This window comes from Xyrauchen texanus, chromosome 45 (genome assembly GCF_025860055.1).
Source record: "Xyrauchen texanus isolate HMW12.3.18 chromosome 45, RBS_HiC_50CHRs, whole genome shotgun sequence".
Lineage (NCBI taxonomy): Eukaryota > Metazoa > Chordata > Actinopteri > Cypriniformes > Catostomidae > Xyrauchen > Xyrauchen texanus.
The window spans coordinates 10161040-10181527 of NC_068320.1; the positions used below are offsets into that span (position 1 = coordinate 10161040).

The following is a 20488-nucleotide window of genomic DNA, read 5'->3' on the forward strand; positions in this document are numbered from 1 at the left end:
GAGGGTCTATGGACTATGAATTAATTTAACATTTATTAAGTACCACTTAACACTCCTTAAAAATTGTAATTAACACTTATTAAACATTAGTAAACCATAATGTATGATATACTGTATGTAATTTATAATATACATATATATTGTAGGAGTGGTGGTGGCGTAGTGGGCTAAAGCACATAACTGTTAATCAGAAGGTCGCTGGTTCGATCCCCACAGCCACCACCATTATGTTCTTGAGCAAGTCACTTAAATCCAGGTTGCTCCAGGGGGATTTTCCCTGTAATAAGTGCACTGTAAGTCGCTTTGGATAAAAGCGTCTGCCAAATGCATAAATGTAAATGTAAATATATAAACATATTAACACCGTCAAGAGTTTAAGATTGGATGTGATTGAGTCTTTTTCAGTAGATATAATATTTGTAAGGCAAAAATAGCTTTTTCGTCCGTTAGTTTTCCCTTGTGTCTCTTTGAAAGTAAAGTAGCTAGATGTGTGAACTTCCATTCATCCCTTTGATATTAAAGATTTGAGCCAGCAGGTGGCGACAAAAGATAGTTTTTTAAGCGTTATGTGCTAACTGATGAGTTGTGTTGGCGTTAAGTCTGTGCAGTCAGTAAGTGTGTTTCACTGATGTCATCAGCTTGTCTCTCACTCAATGACCCCTCAAATTATTACTACACTACAGCTGATACAGAGTTAAATAAACAGCTTCAGCATTACTGCTGATCACAGCTGAAAGTCACGACAGATGGAATAAATCACACAAGCTCAGGGCATATCTGATACCCAAGTTTCCAAGTTGAGGAGATATTAACTTGCGGTTAATTAACATGGCAGAGTACAGTTTATATGTCGGTGTCAAAATAAGAGTGCCCCAAAAATATACAAGAATAAGACTGGTGCCCGCTATGGTTTCTCTCAGACAACCAAACACTTGAACGTAAGTGAAATACTTGTTGAATAATTCTGATAGCATGTCCATAGCATTACTTCATGATCACATGTAACAATTACTATCATTAGAGCTGAGGAATAGAGTTAAACTAACAGCTTCAGCATTACTGTTCATCACTGCTTGGTAGCCGTGGACAGTTGATGGTAATCACACATGCTGATTGCGCTCTCTCTCTCTCTCTCTCTACACACACACACACACACACACACACACACACACACACACACACACACACACACACACACACACACAGGTCCTTGTCTATAATTAACTTGTTACACACAGTCCAAGCGGTCGTTACTAGTTATAAGTGACACTTTTGAATTAGTAACGAAGGCTCGGTTGCATCTTTTGTCCCAGAATGGAAAAAGTTGAACATCCCCTGGCCTAGACTAATCAGTTAAATAGAGTAAACCGAAAACCAAAATGATTCCCATTTCACTCATACGAAAGAGAAAAAATTGCTTGGTTCAAGTACTGGAGGCTGACCTCCTCTTGCCTCCTATCCTCCTCTTGACCTTTATTACAAATCTGGCCTGGCCCTTTGTCTCTTACATCAGCATGGAAGCAGAGTTGCAGTTTTTATGGCTGTATGAGTATGAGTGACTGATTAGATTATCTCGAGGAAATCGTAGAGGATTAAGGCAGGAAAGGAATTGGGGCTAATACACTACTATAAAAAAAAAACAACCATGGCAGAGGCTTTATACGAAGCTGGCATGGAAAGTGGCGGAATTCAGAGGTGACTTCTCTCAACACATTGTTCGGCTCAGGGGTGGGATTATAAAGCAATTAGCAGCACTGGCGGTGATTAATACTGTGGTTAATAGGATGAGGCTGAACGGCTGTACCAAGCACAAGAAGCCCCGTACGAAGACTGGCACAGTGCATCAATCATAGGTGACAGCTGGGACAGGGTCCGGGAGCTGCATTCATCATGAGAGAGAGACACACATAGCTCAGGATAGTAGCAGTGCAAACATTAATTACTAGTTTCTCCAGACATCCCTGACATGTCCAATTGTAAAGTCGAGCAATTAACTGTAAAGTCCACTGAAACTCAAAGGCAATATGGCTCGATATAGTCCTCATTGAACAGAGAATCTTTAGCACCAAGGTGTGCACATTTCGAGAAATACTGATGAATCCTGATATATTTACTTCATATTTAGTTACAGATTATTATCATTTATGTCCATTTTCTACTAAATTATGCTGATCTGAGGAGCATTCGGAAATGAAATAGTCTCTTTTGATGTGTGTTTGACTCATGCAAGCAGACAGAGGGGCTTTTAGGCTGTTATGAGCTTCGGAGAAAAAAGATATGAAGCCATATAGGAACTGATACAGGATATTCTGCCTACTTTTCCATATTTGGACTACCACTGGAAATCAAACATACAGTAGTCCGGTATGGCCCCTACAGCTATCCACAGCTTTTTTCTTTTGAAATATTTTGTATACCTTACAACTAAATACCTTTGATGCACGGCATACAAAACTCAACAATGGTCACAAGCAACAAATTAACTTTCCAACCAACTAACTGACAAAAAATGAATTCATTTCCCTTACTTAATTGAATTAGATGAAGTTTTTACACAAAATGTTATGTCTTTTATTCCAATTAAGTCAGTTTCATTTAGCCAACATAATTAAGTTGGATTAGGTCAAACTAACATACTATAGAAGTTTTAAATCAACTTCATTAAGTTGATCAGACTTGATTTACCATGGAACATTTAATTAACTTTGTTGATCCAACTTAATTTATTTGATTAATCACTAGCATATGTCAGTGGAACAAGTGTAAGGACAGTAAAACTTGCATTGTTAATTAAATAGCAACTGATTATGTACACACAACAAAGTTTCAGGAGTAACCGCATTTAAATGCAGGACTAAATTCCCTAGATTTTCATTCCATGCGTGTATGGAAATACAAGACTGACTCCCACAATTGCGATGATTGATCACGTGCAAAGTGATAACCTTAGCAATGCTTCAGCGTCTCGTGCCTGTGAACAAGAAACATGAATGCCACCAGCTTAACCCATTTACTGTTAAGTTTTGACCAAAGAGATTACCCAGAGATCTATTATCATCCGGCAACATTTAGTTAGCTGCATCAACAGAATTGGAGTGTTTTGTTCACACGCGTTGCAGCTGTTAATAAACAATGTGCACGCTCTCTCTAGACTGTAATGTACGGGTTACCCTGGGACTGCAGGAATGATGAGAGGAATAACAGATGAGAGACTGACTTGAATATATGAATGAATAAAGACATACGGTAACTCTGTTTGTGTGATTTACATCAGGAAAAGACAGACACATCTCAAGCGCCATTAATCACGTCATTAACAACTAGTTGTTCAGTTTGGTTCTGTCCACACTACTGGGAAATTCTGTGAATGCAGTTGTTAATACCTGAATATTTCAGGAGTTAATTCGGTTATAGAATGCAGTTGTTGCTCCAGTAAATTATAGAACTCTGTATGTACAGAACAGGCTGAAGCCCTAAAAGGTGAACTGACGACCAAAATTATTGGCAGTGTGTACATAACCATAGAGTTAAGCAGTACTCAAATCAAGTGTGACTTGAAAGAAAAGTCCGTCCTCAGACTAAGCACAAGCACCCTTCTTCAACAGAATGGTTACCTCCAAAACTCCAGTATAACAGATAATCTTTAAAAAAAAATTATAATATAAAACAACATAACAGAACATTAAACATTAACAAATCTCCTATGCTCATCTTCCTCAAAAGTGCATAAAATAACACTTAATGTAAAAAGAAATTCTACCTAGCCAGTCCCCTGCAAAGAATGATGGGAAATGGAAATCTCCTCACCAGTTTCACCAATGCTACATTAACTCCACAAATGTATTCATGTAGTCCTAACTGAAAAGATTAAGCAAACTTCGATTTTAAACATTTAAATGGATAGAATGCAATAAAATCAGTATATAACAAAACGGTGTAGAATTGTGCTGTTTTGCAGCAAAATGCTAAAACATCACAGCAATTTTCTACAAATTAAATTTGAATAAATTATACTATAAACTGATGAGCCAAAACATTATGACCTAATATGGCTGATGGTCCTCCGCATGCTGCAAAACAGTGCCAGCCTGCCGAGACATGGACTCTACAAGACCCCAGAAGGTGTCCTGTGGTATCTGGCACCATAACATTAGCAGCAGATCCTTCAACTCCTGTAGGTTGTGAGGTGGAGCCACCATGGATTGGACTTGATGGTCCAGCACATCCCACAGATGCTCAATCGGATTGACATCTGGGGAATTTGGAGGCCAGGGCCTCAAACCACCTTTGAACATTTCATCATGTTCCTGAAACCACTCCCGAACAATGTGTGCTGTGTGGCTGAGTGCATTATCCTGCTGATAACCCCAGGTAAACGGCGCACAGAAAATGGGACTCATCCGACCAGGCAACCTTCTACCACTGCTCCAAGGTCCAGTCCCAACCCTCGCGTGCCCATTGTAGCCACTTTCGACAGTGGTCATCATGGGCACTCTGACTGGTCGGTAGCTACGCACCCCCATACGCAGCAGGGTGCAATGCACTGTGTTGTGACAAATTCCTACCATAACCATCATTCAAATTTTCTGTGACTTGTGCCACAGTAAACCTTCTGTCGGTTCGGACCAGATGGGATAGCCTTCGTTGACCTCACGCATCGATGAGCCTTGGGCGCCCAGTTCCCAACAACCTGTTACCGGTTTGTGGTTTGACCCTCCTCAGACCACTGTCGGTAGGAACTTACCAATGCTGACCGGGAGCACCCCACAAGCCTTGCCATTTAAGAGATGCTCTGACCCAGTTGTCTGGCCTCTTTACTCCTGCCCATTTCTCCTGCAGGTCAACACATTGACTACGAGATCAGATTGTTCGCTTACCATCTAATCTACCTAGACCTTGACATGTGGCCTTGCTAGGAGATGATCAATGTTATCCACTTCACATGTGAGTAGCCATAATGTTTTGCCACATTTGTATAATATATACATATAAACTACTAAAATCAGAGATAACACAGAAGATTGCAGTCAGGAAAATACTCCACTATTTATTGATATTTTTTCAGTGTGGAGAATTGTAGTCCATCAAATTCTGGTCCATGATTGATGCACAACATGTATCTGTTTTGAAATATGGCAGGACCATTTCAAGGTATAGCTTTATCTTAGATTTCTGGAAAAACTGCTGCTCTTTTTGGTTTGTAAGAAATATATATCTACAATACAATTGCATTGTGTATCCTCAGTATTGTACATTGACATACAAACATCTCTATCCTAACGCTGATAAGATTCTAGTGAACAAATAGAGCAGTACCTCCAGAATCCACAACAGTCTCTTCCTTTTCTTCTCTGTTTCTTCTTTTGTGCTCACTGGAAGGGAAGGAGAAAAGATCACATTAGCACAACACTGGCCCAGGGCGACTCTAGAGAAAGACACATTACCATCTGAGCCTCAGGGCAGGCCACAAACTCTTGAGGGTGTCCAGCAATGGACACATAGGATGGTGACATCTGCTTTAAAGTGCATATAAACAAGGACATGACTTGGTTGCAAAGTAAGCCAGGGATGCAACTATTTAATAGAAGAAAAAACCCCAGCTGTAGGCATGCATGTTTACAGATTTATTTAAACAAGCAAGAGTGCTGCTTTACTATATATCCGACAGAGTGTGATTTGGCAATATTTAGTAATCCTAATATTCAGAACAACAACACGATTGAGAGTGTAATGTTGCCTTCACACAACAGTTTTATAAACAAGAAGTTAATATAATTTTAGGACGATATGGACAGTTATTTTTTTTATACATTTTTGCTCCGCTAATGAAAATTGTGCCAAACGAAGCCAATCTTGGGTGTTATTTCCAATTTTTTTTAACTGAACTGACTTTTGGCCTCAGTACATTAGGGTTATGGTTTGATTAATTATATTAATGTAATTACTACTTAAATGTTTATTGTAATTTCTACTCAAATGTTTAATTCAGATCATGTTTGCTCATGTCTTGCGCATGCGTTCAACTGCTTCAGCCACTGGGAGACAGTTCAGAAATTTGGAAAGCACCCACACATTTTTGCAAACAAAAAATACAAATACAAATAAAAGTTGACCTCCTGATGCTGATATCCTTCAAGATCAGTCTGTGCTGTGATACTTTATATCAGCAATCTTAGAGCTCAGCCGGCCAGTCAGATTTAGAGGACATGGGGAATTCAGGTAAAATGGGCCACTTCTTGACTGTCACCTCAATTCAAACCTAGTTTACCTGACTTCAAACTATATTAACTGGCAATGATCATTCATTCATATAAGACAGAACATGATCCCCAATGGGGCTGAGGATCATATACTATATCCTGTATTTTCAATTAAAGATGTTTTGAATAACAGTTTTAAAGTGGCCTGAAGGCACAGCTCTACTGTGTGCTAGTATGGTGTTCATTAATTAGCACAGCTCTAAATAAATCAAATAGTTCACTGAAGATATGCTTTACGATGTCTGAATGTCCACATGAAGACCTGTGCTGAGAAAGTCAACTTAAATTAAATATAAAAGAGAAGTAGGTTTGAGCTCTGGAGAGTTAATGGCAAATTAAAGTTCTGTTAATTAGAAACATATTCTCTTGTGCTGTATTAAAAGATAGAAGAAGGAAACCTTTGTAAAACCAGCCAAACCTAACTTCAACCACCCCGAAACTGACCTTGGGTACAGCCATCAACCTTTAATGGAATGCTTATATTAAATGGGCTTTGTGCATTCCTATTGTTCCCTTGAACTTTTCCATAAGATTTAAAAACAAGAAAATAATGAACATAAGAATGATATTGGTCTTCTTATTTGTAAAGTAATTGGGTGTTCGGCAGGGTAAATGCTAAATCGGTTTCTGATATGCAAAGAGGTGTATGAAATCTGATGAATCTAATATCTAAAGACTTTACCTTTAGTTAACATGTAGTTCTCATTTATTTCTAAATGTATTAAAAGTAGCTTGTTTGCAATTCAGCACAAAATTGCTTGTATGAACTAAATGTGGAAGAATGAACCTTATATTGCATAGTATTTACAATAATTGCTACATTTACAGATCTCAGATTTTCGGGGTGGTTCTAGAACATTTTGACTGTGGGGGGCCAGGGTGGGGCCGGGTGTGCTTGCAGGCAGAGGTGAAAATTAACAAATTACAACAACTCTCGTTACAGTACTTGAGTAAATTTTTCTAAAATATTTTAAGTATAAATAAATAATAGATCTTATACTTTTACTTGAGTTGATTCCAAATGAAGTATTCAACTTCACTACAATAATTTTTCACCACAATTAAAAATAAAAAAAACATAATATTTCAGAATTTTTGGGAAGAAGAAAGTTATAAGCGCTTATTCTGTTTATAAACTAAAACATGCATTGCACAACAAAAGCCTTTTTTTGCCCCAATTTGGAATGCCCAATTCCCAATGAGCTCTAAGTCCTCATGGTGGAGTAGTGACTCGCCTCAATCCGGGTGGAGGAGGATGAATCTCCGTTGCCTCAGCGTCTGAGAAATTCTTATCATGTGGCTTGTTGAGCGCGTTAATGTGGAGACATAGTGCGTGTGGAGGCTTCACGCTATTATCGCGGCATCCATGTACAACTCACCATGCACCCCACCAAGAACAAACCACATTATGGCGACCACGAGGAGGTTACCCCATGTGACTCTACCCTCCCTAGCAACCGGGCCAATTTGGTTGCTTAGGAGACCTGGCTGGAGTCACTCAGCACACCCTGGATTTAAACTTGCGACTCCAGGGGTGGTAGTCAGCGTCTTTTACTCGCTGAGCTACCCAAACCCCATTCACTTGTTTTTAAGGTAGGCAATATTTTAACTGTCAAAAATTAACACAGCGTAGTTTGACATATATGTGGGGATATCTTGTATACATGCTACTATATATCTAAAACAAACTTTTTAAATGACTTAGAAAGATACAATGCCAATAGTGTTGGAAATTAACGGGACTGATATTGACAAAAATATCTCAGAAATTCGAATTATGGGGCAAAAAATGCCCACGCAACGGGATCCCGTGTTTTATGAATAATATCTGATATAGATACAATTACATCGTAATACATCGTAATCTTCTTTTGACTTTTCACAGAACATATTTTTTTCCCCCGACATCCAGTTTCTCGCACCATTGCGTGCACAGACGGGTCCACTTCTAGCAATCTGCATCAGTTCAGTATTGTACTCCCACGTTAATTCAGTAACCGTTCGCCCGTCTTGTTCAAAATAAACTGTCCTAGCGGTAACACTCTTGCTCTGTGGTGTACTTAGCTGCCCTCTCTCACCCGCTAGAGGCCAAAAGTGGACAAGGGATGGATGTTTGTGGCAGGGCGGAGGGCGGGGCCGGGTCGTGATCCTACACACCCCCGGTCCCGTATTAGGCTAATTAAGCCTCCGCCCTGCCACAATGTTATATAAAGAAGGTATGAGAAATCACAAAACATAATGTAACCAAATCCTACCATTCACTTAATAATAATAATAATAATAATAATAATATCTCAGTATGCTAAATAACCATAATGTTAATTAAGACTTAATTATTTTATTAATACATACACAGAACCTCCAATTTTAGTGTTTGGATCAATCATATCTCTCACTAAACACTGTGTGAAATGTTGATTTTTTCTTTATATATTTTATTCATATGGCATGTAGGATTTTGATTATTAAGGATTTGCTTAATCTCATTCCATATCTGGATAATTGCTGCAATATCAAAGAGGATACATTTCCTACACTATGTTATTGCATTATAATAGCTTTTACAGTATGTTAACTTAATAGACAAAATACTGAGAATAAACCTGAAATAGGAAAGTGTTTCAGTCACAATGCACATTATGCAGTTTAGAGATGATTTAGAGACATATAATGATACAAAATTATACAAATATTTAAATAAATGTTGTATTCTTAAAATATTCTGTTTGTCCAAGAATTTTGCAGCAATGCAGGTCTTTGGCATTTAGATGCTGCTAGTTTAGGACCTGTGTGGAATCTGTTTCTCAAACTAGAGACTGTGATTTACTTGTTTTTTTGTGGTGCATTTGGACCGTCCACCTCCCTCTCTGTCCTGGTTAGAGATAATTTTTTCAAAACAATAATGCATGGAATAGTCTTCATCTCTGAAAAACAACAGACTTCAGGAGAAAATAGAATTTTAGGAGAAATGTTTTTCTTTTTGGCTACTTTTTAAAACAAAAATTTGACTTGCAAGAGTAAAGTAACTAAGAAGTAAGTAAGAACACAATACCTCAACAAATGGGATAAAACACACTGTATTGTGATTTTGAATACTGAAGAGATTAATTTGCATATTATTGTCATTTGTTTAATGTAATATTTTGTCCTTTCAGATGGAAAACATTTATCCATAAATGATGCTATCCAAAGTGCATTTGAACAGCGGTGAAACACTTTCTTATGATGTGTTATATTCATACGAGCAGACAGAGAAGTACGTTTGAAGTAAGTTTGGAGCAGAAAAAATAGAAATAAACCTTGAGTAAATTGTTAGCTTTACGCTAAGCTAAAATGCTATTTCTAGCCATTTTACATGCACATGTTACCAGACATGATCATATATTTTTATCAAGAGAGTTCACTTTGGATCATAATTTCATTTTTTCTATTAAGACCTTTGATATTAGGGCAAAGTATAAAATAATAATAACTGTAAATCTCAGTTACTATAGGTGGGTTTCCATCCAACTATTTTTATGTGCATTTTGAAATTGCGCATAAGAAATCCTGAATGGAAATGTCTGATATGATAAATAAATAAATCATGATAATCTAAATACGCTTAAAATTGAGGCACTAGGATGAGGTGGATTTTCTAGCGTTTTGCATTAGTTAAAATGTGCATTAAGGTGATGGAAACCGTATATTTGCAAAATGGGATGATGTTTTTTGACCATTCGTGCATGTGTTATGATTTAGCGACAGCTTGATGTGACTACACCTTGGCATGCAATTCTTTAAACATAGCACTTGTCATTCGGAAGTGTTTAACCACAGCTGGTTGATAAAGTGGGTCCTCACTTTCCGCCAGAACAGGTTTGAGAGGCGCTCACAGGTATGCGGAGACTGGCGGTGTGTGGCATCACAGCTACTTCAGTCCACATTATATCAGATATTACACTTATTCTACACTGTCTCGTGGATGCATTTAATAAAATGAGATACTTGCTCCAATCTTGTTAATAAAACTGACCCCAAAGCAGGAAGAAATAATTTAACTGCTCCATCATGACGAGGCGACTCCCTCGTGATAATGCACACAGTCAAATTTTTGGAAATGCGCTCAAAAATGCTAAACATTTTGGATGGAAAACCAGTATGCGAGTTTAAAAAGGTTGCGTGCATCATAATTAAAAGTGGCCAATAAGATGGCTTTAATATGTTTTTTTAATAATTATGTCTGTCAGTGTCTATGCGCACTCCTTATTGAGCATGCTTGGTGTTATTAGAGAATGCTGTTGCTAATATGAAGCTCAATTCTCCGTTATTGAGCACACGTGTACCTCTCCCTTGTTATTGGTGCACTGCGTGTTAAGTGTTTGATTGATAAATGGTGTTTATAAAGAGGATGTTGTGTTTGTTATCTTCCCTGTAAACTACTTAGTGCTTCTCTTGCATTTCGTTTGCAAGAGAAGCAGCAGGATCAACTCTGCAGCTTTGTTCTCTCTCTCCAGAGACCTGTACCATGAAGGTCACTCAATGAACTCAGGGTTTCAGGATTGGTTTCAGGTTGACAAATTCAATCCAATCAGGCTTAATTGGTACCATGATGCAGTTCATCAACTTTTTCTGTCAACTCAGGCTTTGATCCTGATTTTAAGATTAGATTATGTGCTCGTGTACAGAATGAGTGACGTTTGCAGCGCACAACCAATCGTGTGAGAGAACGTGATTCACTTCTCACAAGAGACTCTGCTGGATTTACCTCGCTGCTGAAAGCTGTTGATTATGAAAATAAGAACTTAGGTGGTGATATGGATGAAGAATGTGAATCTCCAAAAATAAAAGAAGAATGTAAAAGTGAAAGTTGTGATTGATAGTAAAAAAATGACTTAAATATTGATCTGTTTCTCACCCACATCTATCAAAATGTTTCAGAAGACATGGATTTAACCACTGGGGTCTGACTTTATGTACTTTTTGACGCTTCGAAGTTTTGGACCCTGTTGACTTGCATTGTATTGACCTACAGAGCTGGAAAATCTTCGTTTATGTTCAGAAGTAGAAAGCAAGTCACACACATCTGAGATGGCATGAGGGTGAATAAATGTTTTAATTTTTGTTTTATATTAATATATTGTGTGATTTGAGTCTCACTGCTTCCACTGGCACAAAATGATCCAAAACTTTTGTTAATTTGTTGGAGACCAGCCAAAAACCTGCATCTTGTTCACTAACCACCTGCAATCCAGTTTAAGAAGGCGCAATTAGCGCTGAAATTGCACTGCGTCTTGAGTATTTACATTTTTAGATTAGATTCAACTTTATTGTCATTGTGCAAAATACTAGTACAGAGCCAATGAAATGCAGTGTAAATAAAGTCACTCGCATTCCTTTCCACACAAACAGGTGGAATAATTAGGCTTATTATAAATTGTGCTTCATTCACAAAAGTTGTGGGTGCATGTGCGCCATTGCCTGATCTGCATAATTCCTTTAGTGAACCGGGTACTAAACCAACGCAGACAGCATGTGCAATTAATCAGTGCTTCTATCGGCCACAATTTATTCTTAGTGAATCTTTCGAAAGTTCAAATTAATTATATTACCAGAGGCCTAATGTTGAAATTAATCAAATGCAATAAAACGTATCTGCACATAGAAACAGGTCATTCATATAGCTAAATATTTAAAACTTGACTTAAAGGAACGGTTCATCTGAAAATTTAAATTCTGTAATTAATTTCTCACCCTCAAGTCATTAAAAAATATATTTGATTTGGCTGCTTTGTATGGGGGTTGATCCATTATTTGATTTTTGATGTGAGAGTGCACACAAAGTGATCATATGGCTTCATAAGACTTGGAAAATAGTGTATCAACTACTTTTACTGTGATTTTATGGTGCTTGTCTATCATTTATGGAGCTTGAATGTCACTATTTGAGATACATGAGAGAAAGAAAAGTCATGTGGTCTTGGAGCAACATGAGGGTAAACATATGTATAAATAACATAAATAAAAATAAAAATAAAAAAGACAGACCCTTTCATTTTGGGGTAAACTATTCATTTAAATCTGCAATCAGATTTCCAAGCATAATCATATAAGCATGCTCTGCATTTCTATCCTTCTTCTAAGTTCTCTTGGTATTGACAGAAAATTTAATAATTTGGGTGTAAGTCATGAATTCCTACCGAAAGAAACAAACTCATTGTGATGAAGTGTCTAATTTGCTTTAGAGAGCTTTGGAAATACCACACTTTCTGTGTCAAAGACCTTCTGGGATCCATTCTTACTTTGACATTTCATATTCACCGCCCTTGCTGACACACCGCGTGATCCGTTCTCATGACTCAGCATCAAATTTGCTTGACAAAGGCCAAAAGCAACAGCTTTCAAAGCTCATCTTGTATGATGGAGGCAGCTACAGTAAGTAAAGGCTAATGACTACACTATGACATTTTGCATCGGTTGAAAGCCCCTGCTGGTACTACCCCAAAAAAAGTATTTCAACTGAAAAACAAGAAAACCACATGACAGCCATATTGAGGCTTAGATTGGACAGGAACCACATATTACAGTTATTGTTCGAGAGAAAGTTTTTAATTTATGGGCGATCAGTGTGCCAAGGTGACCTACTGCTCATTAGAGAGCAGTAAAAAAGCACATTGGACAGATGGGAGGCCACCTGTTAAAAGCAGTTTCAAACGGCCACGATTTTATCCTGCATTACTGTCATTCCAACACAAGATTTACATAAAATGACACAAATTCAAATTATAATGTTTTTTTCTTTACTTTAGGCAAGTTTATCTAAAACTGCCAATTGCAAAGAAAGAGCACTTTTTAATCTCAGATCCAAACTAACAAATGTTTTTTGTGTCCTATATATTAAATTGTTTTGGCTGCAACAATAGGTTACAGAAATTGACAATGTGGCTTCATTTTCTAGATGCAGATGGTCCACAAAGAAGCAGGCATCATATAAACCAACAAAAGATAAGCAGTTTAGACAGATCCAAATAATAAACAGAAATACAAAACTGCATGAGCAAGATTTATTTTTTATTTAAATAAATCCACCAGTGCAGATGTGGGTAGTTTTACTTCCTTACATGTGCTACATTTACTCCCTTATATTTACTTGAGTAACTTGCAGTGCCTTCATTTAACAGCAAGACAAGCGGATATTTCAAGATTAAAATCTCAGCTTCAACTGAGCTGATAAACTGTATAAATCCATGTAAACAGCCGCGTTAAGTGTAAATGCCTTTTGCTCTGCCGTTCACGTGATTGACAACTGGAGCGCGAACAGACAGCATTTCTGAGCACGCACAGGAAGGGGTGCAAGGCGGGCGCGATGCAACTGTATGGTGCAGAGAGTGGCTGTGTCTAGAGTGAGTACTAATTCACTATTTCCTATATAGTGAATGGCAGTGAGTGCATTATATCTAAGCAGTGAGTGAACAAAATGAGTAAGTGAATTTGGACGCAGATGTTTTATTCTACGAAGTCTGGTAGAAAAGTACATCACATTCTCTAAAAACTCTTTGAATGAGAGGTGACCTGATATTCAGGCTCAAAAGTCCAAAAATATTTTATATGAAAAGTTAAAAAGTTCTTTCACTATAATCAAAAATATCTTCTGTGAGTGGTTTCATTTTGACATAAAAGGGTATAATTTTGACCTGTACAATGGTTGGTGATGAAGGTTAATGGCGCTATTGGGTTTGAGGTGTTTCTTTTTTAAGGCCAACATGTCTTTTCCTCCAATAAGAGAGGTATTCAGTTAAAGAACAGAGAGCTAATTGCAGGTTTTTATAGGACATATACCTGCAACACTGACAGCACAGGGCAGATATTGTGGTCATGTAATTGGCTCCTTTTGGAGAAAGGAGTTGTCCAGAGGAAACATGAAAATTGGATGAATAGGGGATATCTTTGGTTATCAAAAAACCAACAAAAAAATCTCATACTTATGCTGAGAAAACGGCCAATTCTAAAAGCTGCTCCAAATACTGTCAAATTGTAAATGTTAAGTTAAAGCTGAAATGTGTCATTTATGTGCCTCTATTGAAAATTATTAATTTTTCACAAAAAAAAAAAAAAAAAAAAATCACTGTTCCCAAACAGATTCAAGAAAACTACACCGTCTTTCAATGGTTGTACAAACAGACAGTCCCACCCAAACTCACACCATTGGTTAAGCCAATGTTGCTCAAACAGGCTGGTTGGCTGGCTCAAACCAATATCATAGTTTTGATGGTACCACAATGCTCCACTTTTAGGTATATTCAACCTACAAATGACTTATTTTTAGTTAACTCAACATATTAAGATGGATAAGAGCAAAGTTTGATATTATAAAAAAGTGCACTCATGATGGTACTTTACTATACAATTTATAGTGTGCTATAGGTGGTTATTGTGGCATTGTGGTCTCTATGGTTTTCTAGTCCCTAGACATGACTTAAAAAACAAAAAGTTTGAGCGAAAATGACAATGATGCTTGTCTAAGCAAGCACCACAAATTCACAGCAATACTTTTTTTTTTTTTTTTTTAATGGCACAAGTTATATTTTATTGTCCATCTTTATTTTGATCTGAATGAGGGATTGTTATCATGGCTTTTTAGAAGTGGAAAACTGGTCGTTGTGTGCATGGCTCTTATATATATATATATACACACACACACACACAACAGTTAGTTCCGGTCCTCAAATCTGATTGGACTAGAGATGTTCCATGTGCACTGATGGTCTGACAGCATCAGTACTCGGACGCTTTACATTGTGTATCACTCCGTATGTGTTCCTACCATTCTAAACTAAAGTGTAAGTGTAGTGCTTATCTGTTAGGAGTTACTGTCTTTATTTTTTAAATTACATATATTAGCCAGCAGGTGGTGGCAAAAGATAATTTTTGTGTGTAATATGAGCCAGTTGGTGACATAAAGTGAATCCATTAGTCATTGTTTACATAGAACAGCTCTCCATGATCGCTCGTATTACCACTACATTACTTAAACTAGGACATTGTTTTAAACGGCTTTAAATGAAACATTTCAGGATTAAGGCTCATCGCAGCTGAAACACAACAGACTGTTTGATTACAGAATTTGATGAATGACTCTTGCGCGGCTACCATGCAATAGGGAGAAATCCACGGAGGGGCACCAAAAGTGAGTTGTTTTAAACTGTACAAGCTGTAACACAGTTAAGAGGAATGTATATTTTATAAACTGAACACCCCACCCCAAACATCAAACTTAAAATTAACTACCATTGGAGTAAAATTGCAACCTCCGAATCACGTGCATCACTGAATGTGAAGCTGCTTACTTCATGGTTTCTACATGGGATCTGATGTTGTGTGCTTCCGGTCGTGCCACAAGGAAATGTAAACACACTTGAGCCGATGAAAAAAGGTCTGATTGGAGCTTGTCATTGAGTTGGCATAATATGGCTGATCCTAAGGTACCAGAACAACATGCTAACTTCACATGTGATCATGTTGTTTAAACCTTCCAGATGTGGTTTGACAATAAGCACGGTTCCCTGAAGCTCAAATGTTTGGGTATTGTTGATTCCACAAATAGTGCTCAAACGCTGAGGGAATCACTCAGAGTACAATTCCTGGCTCTAATTTAGTGAACAATAGGCCCAAACTAGGTCTAAATTGTAGGATGCTTGAAATGTTTTTTATTTAATCACAATGTCTGTGTGTGTGATTTTGGGTATGGCAGAGAATCAATTTGGCACTTCTTTTGCATTGTTTGCACTGCCAAACTTCACATCAGAAAAATCTGGAATAAAAGAGAGTTGGGTTGCAGTTCTGATGTATTTTAGATTATTTTGTGAAACTTTATATTGATATTAATATTATCATATTAATGGAAACAGCTAAATGGTTTAGCTCCATCCAGAGCCCAAAATTACCGCTCATTAAGCTCCAAGTGCAAGTAAAAAGTAACATTAGCCAATAAATAATATATAGCAGAATGTTTACTGGTAACTATTTTTTGTAACATAGCAAAATTAATTTATTTGCCACAAATATATATATTATTCCTTTGTTTTAGGGCCAAAAAAAAATATATTATTATTTTTACAAAATAATTGCCTACAAGATTCACAGCCATTATGAAACATTTAAGGCCAGTACATTTTCTTAGTTCACTCACCATTGTCAGGTGTGCAAAAACATGCTTTAAAAAATGGAAGGCAGCAAACTTTATGGCATTCCTAAATGTAATGGTTCTTAATCTGAGAGTTCTGTACATGATCACTAATGGTCTGTCATTGATTCTGAAAATTATCTACTACTGTTTGTCTATTACAAAATGGGAACTCTTTTTTTTTTTTTCTCATACTGGTCTAAGAATAGAAAAGAAACTTACCCCAGCAAATAGGAAAGAAAATACCCCAGCAGATGGTTCATTGAGAAACAACTCTTCAGGCTATACGAGCAGTTGATGTGACTGCTGAGTTTTTGCACAAAGTCTAATTAAAACCCCAAAAGCTCTCAGTTGTCCCGTGAAGAGCTGTAGAGAGACAGTTTTTAGTGTTTAAACATTAGATATGGCAATATAATTGCAGTCCCAATGGCCAGTAGCTCCCAACTGGTTGCCTACACAGTCCAAAAGCTATACAAGGGCTAGTCTGGGCAAATGTGCTGTGTAGATCACTGTAACAACATAGTGGTTGACAGACCCACAATTGCAATGGTCTCCAAAATGAGTAAGTATTAAATACGGGTGCCGTTGAATTGCCGTATGCATGTGACTAGGAAGGGCAGTTTTGGCTATCCCGCTTAATAGAACTTTCTGGTACAGGCCAACAGAGAGGAGAGCCAGACAGACAGCAATTAGTAGAATCAACACTGCCTAAATGAAACAAGCAGCAATTTGAGTTCACACTCTAGAGAGTCTCTTCTGGAAAATGGCTAAAGATGAGTCTGGCTTCAGCATGATTTTGAAATAAGCATTAAGAGATTTGGTTGGTCTGTTACAAGGACAAACACAATCAGGTCCTGTCTGAGAGAGAGGTGGATTCATGGGTTTTAGACTAATTTCTGGCCCTGGAGGCATGTTTCATTTTCCCCTTCACAGTACATAAGGTGTTCTCCACCTTATCAGCTTCAACTGTTCAAAGACGGAGACCTCTGCTGCCTTGTAAAGAGTTGTGTTTACTTTATAAATCATACTAAGAGAACACTTTCATGACATACTTTGACACATGGTATTGTTGAAGAAACAGCTTTTTATTTGTACACTGTGTAATGGCTTATATTAATAGTCTTTTGATGTGAATGTTTTTTTTTTAGGCATTAGAGGCTGACAGACATTAGCTCACCTCATTTGTATCTGAATATTATTGTCTTTTTGTAAACAGAAACACGTTCATGGGAAAGAAAATTACAAGTGAGATCTCTTTAATGTCTACATTCTTTTTGCAAGATAGCAATGAGATTTAATAGAGGGTAAATGGAGACAGTTTTTTTCTGAGAAAAAGATGACAAAAGTATGCGATCAAAAAACAAAAATGTCAAGCAATTCTCATTGCTGTGAATTCAGCAATATTAGGTCTGTTCTGCTGCTGAAATCGGTCTGTCTGGAGTCGACAGATGTGCTGGCATGACCACTTGGAATTTTTTACTAATAACAAAATACTCTATCATTGATGGTCATACAGATAAAAGGAAGACATCATTCAAAACTGTAAAGGAGGGTGAAGAGTTGTGTGAGGGGTGTGTTTGCTGTTGCAATGCTGGTGCTTTGTGGATGTAGTTTTTTTGTAAATGTCTTTGATGGAGGGAAGAGAGACCCTGATGATCTTCTCAGCTGTCCTCAGTATCCATTGCAGGGCTTTGCGGTCCGAAACGGTGCAAGTCCCAAACCAGGCAGTGATGCAGCTGCTCAGGATGCTCTCAATAGTCCCTCTATAGAATGTAGTGAGGATGGGGGTGGGAGATGTGCTTTCCTCAACCTTCGAAGAAAGTAGAGACGCTGCTGGGCTTTCTTGGTGATAGAGCTGATGTTGAGGGACCAGGTAAGGTTCTCCGCCAGGAGAACACCAAGGAATTTGGTGCTCTTGACGATCTCCACAGAGGAGCCGTCGATGTTCAGCGGAGAGCAGTCACTCTGTGCTCTCTTAAAGTCACCAACCATCTCTTTTGTTTTGTCCACATTCAGAGACAGGTTGTTGGCTCTACACCAGTCCGTTAGCCGCTGCACCTCCTCTCTGTATGCTGACTCATCGTTCTAGCTGATGAGACCCACCACGGTCGTGTCATCGGCGAACTTAATGATGTGGTTCGAGCTGTGCATTGCTGCACAGTCCTGAGTCAGCAGAGTGAACAGCAGTGGACTGAGCACACAGCCCTGGGGGGCCTCAGTGTGGTGGTGGTGGAGATGCTGTTCCCGATCCGGACTGACTGAGGTCTCCCAGTCAGGAAGTCCAGGATCCAGTTGCAGAGGGAGGTGTCCAGGCCCAGTAGGTTCACCTTTCCAATCAGGTGCTGAGGAATTATTGTGTTGAATGCTGAGCTGAAGTCTATGAACAGCATTCGAACATATGAGTCCTTTTTATCTAGGTGGGTGAGAGCCAGATGGAGGGTGGTGGCGATGGCATCGTCTGTTGAACGGTTTGGACGATACGCAAACTGCAGTGGGTGTAGTGAGGCGGGCAGCTGGGTCTTAACGTGCCTCATGACGAGCCTCTCGAAGCACTTCATGATGATGGGTGTGAGTGCGACGGGACGGTAGTTGTTGAGGCAGGACACTGAAGACTTCTTTGGCATGGGGACAATGGTGGTGCCCTTGAAGCACGTTGGAACGATGGCGCTGCTCAGAGAGATGTTGAAGATATCGGTAAGAACATATGCCAGCTGGTCTGCACATCCTCTGAGCACTCTGCCAGGAATGTTGTCTGGTCCAGCAGCCTTCCGTGGGTTGAATCTATGTAGAGTTTTCCTCACATCTGCCATGGTATGACAGAGCACTTGGTTGTTGGGAGGAGGGGTGGTCTTCCTCACCACCACGTCGTTCTGTGCTTCAAACCTAGCGTAGAAGTCGTTCAGCGCATCTGGAAGGGAGGCATCTTTGTCACAGGCAACTGATGTTGTCCTGTAGTTGGTGATGGCCTGGATGCCCTGCCACATGTGCTGCGTGTCGCATGAACAAGGCCTAAGTATCTTATTAACAAACTGTATAAATATATTGCATAGTTCCTCCACCTTGTTACATTCATATAACATATGAACCATAGTTCATGTATCCTTGTTACACCGCCAGCATAGTGCATTATCTCATAGTTTAATTCTAGCCAATCTGCTAGGAGTACAGTAGCATCTGTTAAAATTCTTATAATTAATCAATTGGGATTGGATTTCATGAACAGTAGTATGACATTTGGATACCACCTGCTTCCACATTACTTCCTTGATCATTCCTCCTAGGTCTCTTTCCCATGCCAATTTAAGCCCATTTAAATTAGGTGTATTAGCATCTCTAATGTAGGCAAGGAAAACTGAGCCCCTATGTAGCTAAAATCATGATGATATTACACCATTACATAGTACCAATGCCGTTGGCTTGGTATACAGTAATTTTATCCAGTTGGTAAATAATGCCCCAAAGCCAAATCTTTTTAACATTTGAAATAAGAAGCCCCATTCAAGCCTGTCAAAGGCCTTCTCCGCGTCAAAGGAGAAAGCCATGAAAGGGTCAATGTTATTTCTAGAGCTCCACATAAGGTGTAATAATCTTCTAATATTATCTGCTGAGGACCTAGCCCTAATGAAACCAACTTGGTCTGGATGTATAAAAGAAGGTAGTAAATTATATAATCTTTTTGCAAGTATTTTGGCCAGTATTTTCCCCATCAACATTACCAAGTGAAATGGGTCTGTAATTTGCACATTGTTGAGGGTCTTTTCCATTCTTATGAATGAGAGTGATTATGCTGGTTCTCATACTCTCTGGAAGTTTGCCCTTTACCAGAGCATTCTGAAAGATATCAAGCAATTTAAAAGCTTGCACCTCTGAGAAGTTTTTATAGAATTCAGAGTTAAAGCCATCCTTCCCAGGGGCACGACCTGGTTTAAGGTCCTGTATGGCACCCTTAATCTCTTCTAATGTGATGTCACCTTCTAATGAGTCTCTATCTCATGTGGATAGACATGGAATCCATAAGGAAGAGAAGAATCAGTCATACTGTTCAACAGTTATTTCCCCTTGCAAT

At 38.4% G+C, this 20488-nt stretch overlaps 1 protein-coding gene across 2 annotated transcripts in view; it reads right to left on the minus strand.

Moving 5' to 3' along the window:
* The window catches only part of LOC127637683 (synaptotagmin-1-like), a 278056-nt gene that overhangs the window by 178720 nt on the left and 78848 nt on the right, over window positions 1-20488 (minus strand). For both annotated transcript variants that reach the window (XM_052118892.1, XM_052118890.1), the window contains exon 2: window positions 5317-5372. The gene's annotated coding sequence lies outside the window, so the exon portion shown is untranslated. The remainder of the gene's footprint in view (window positions 1-5316; window positions 5373-20488) is intronic.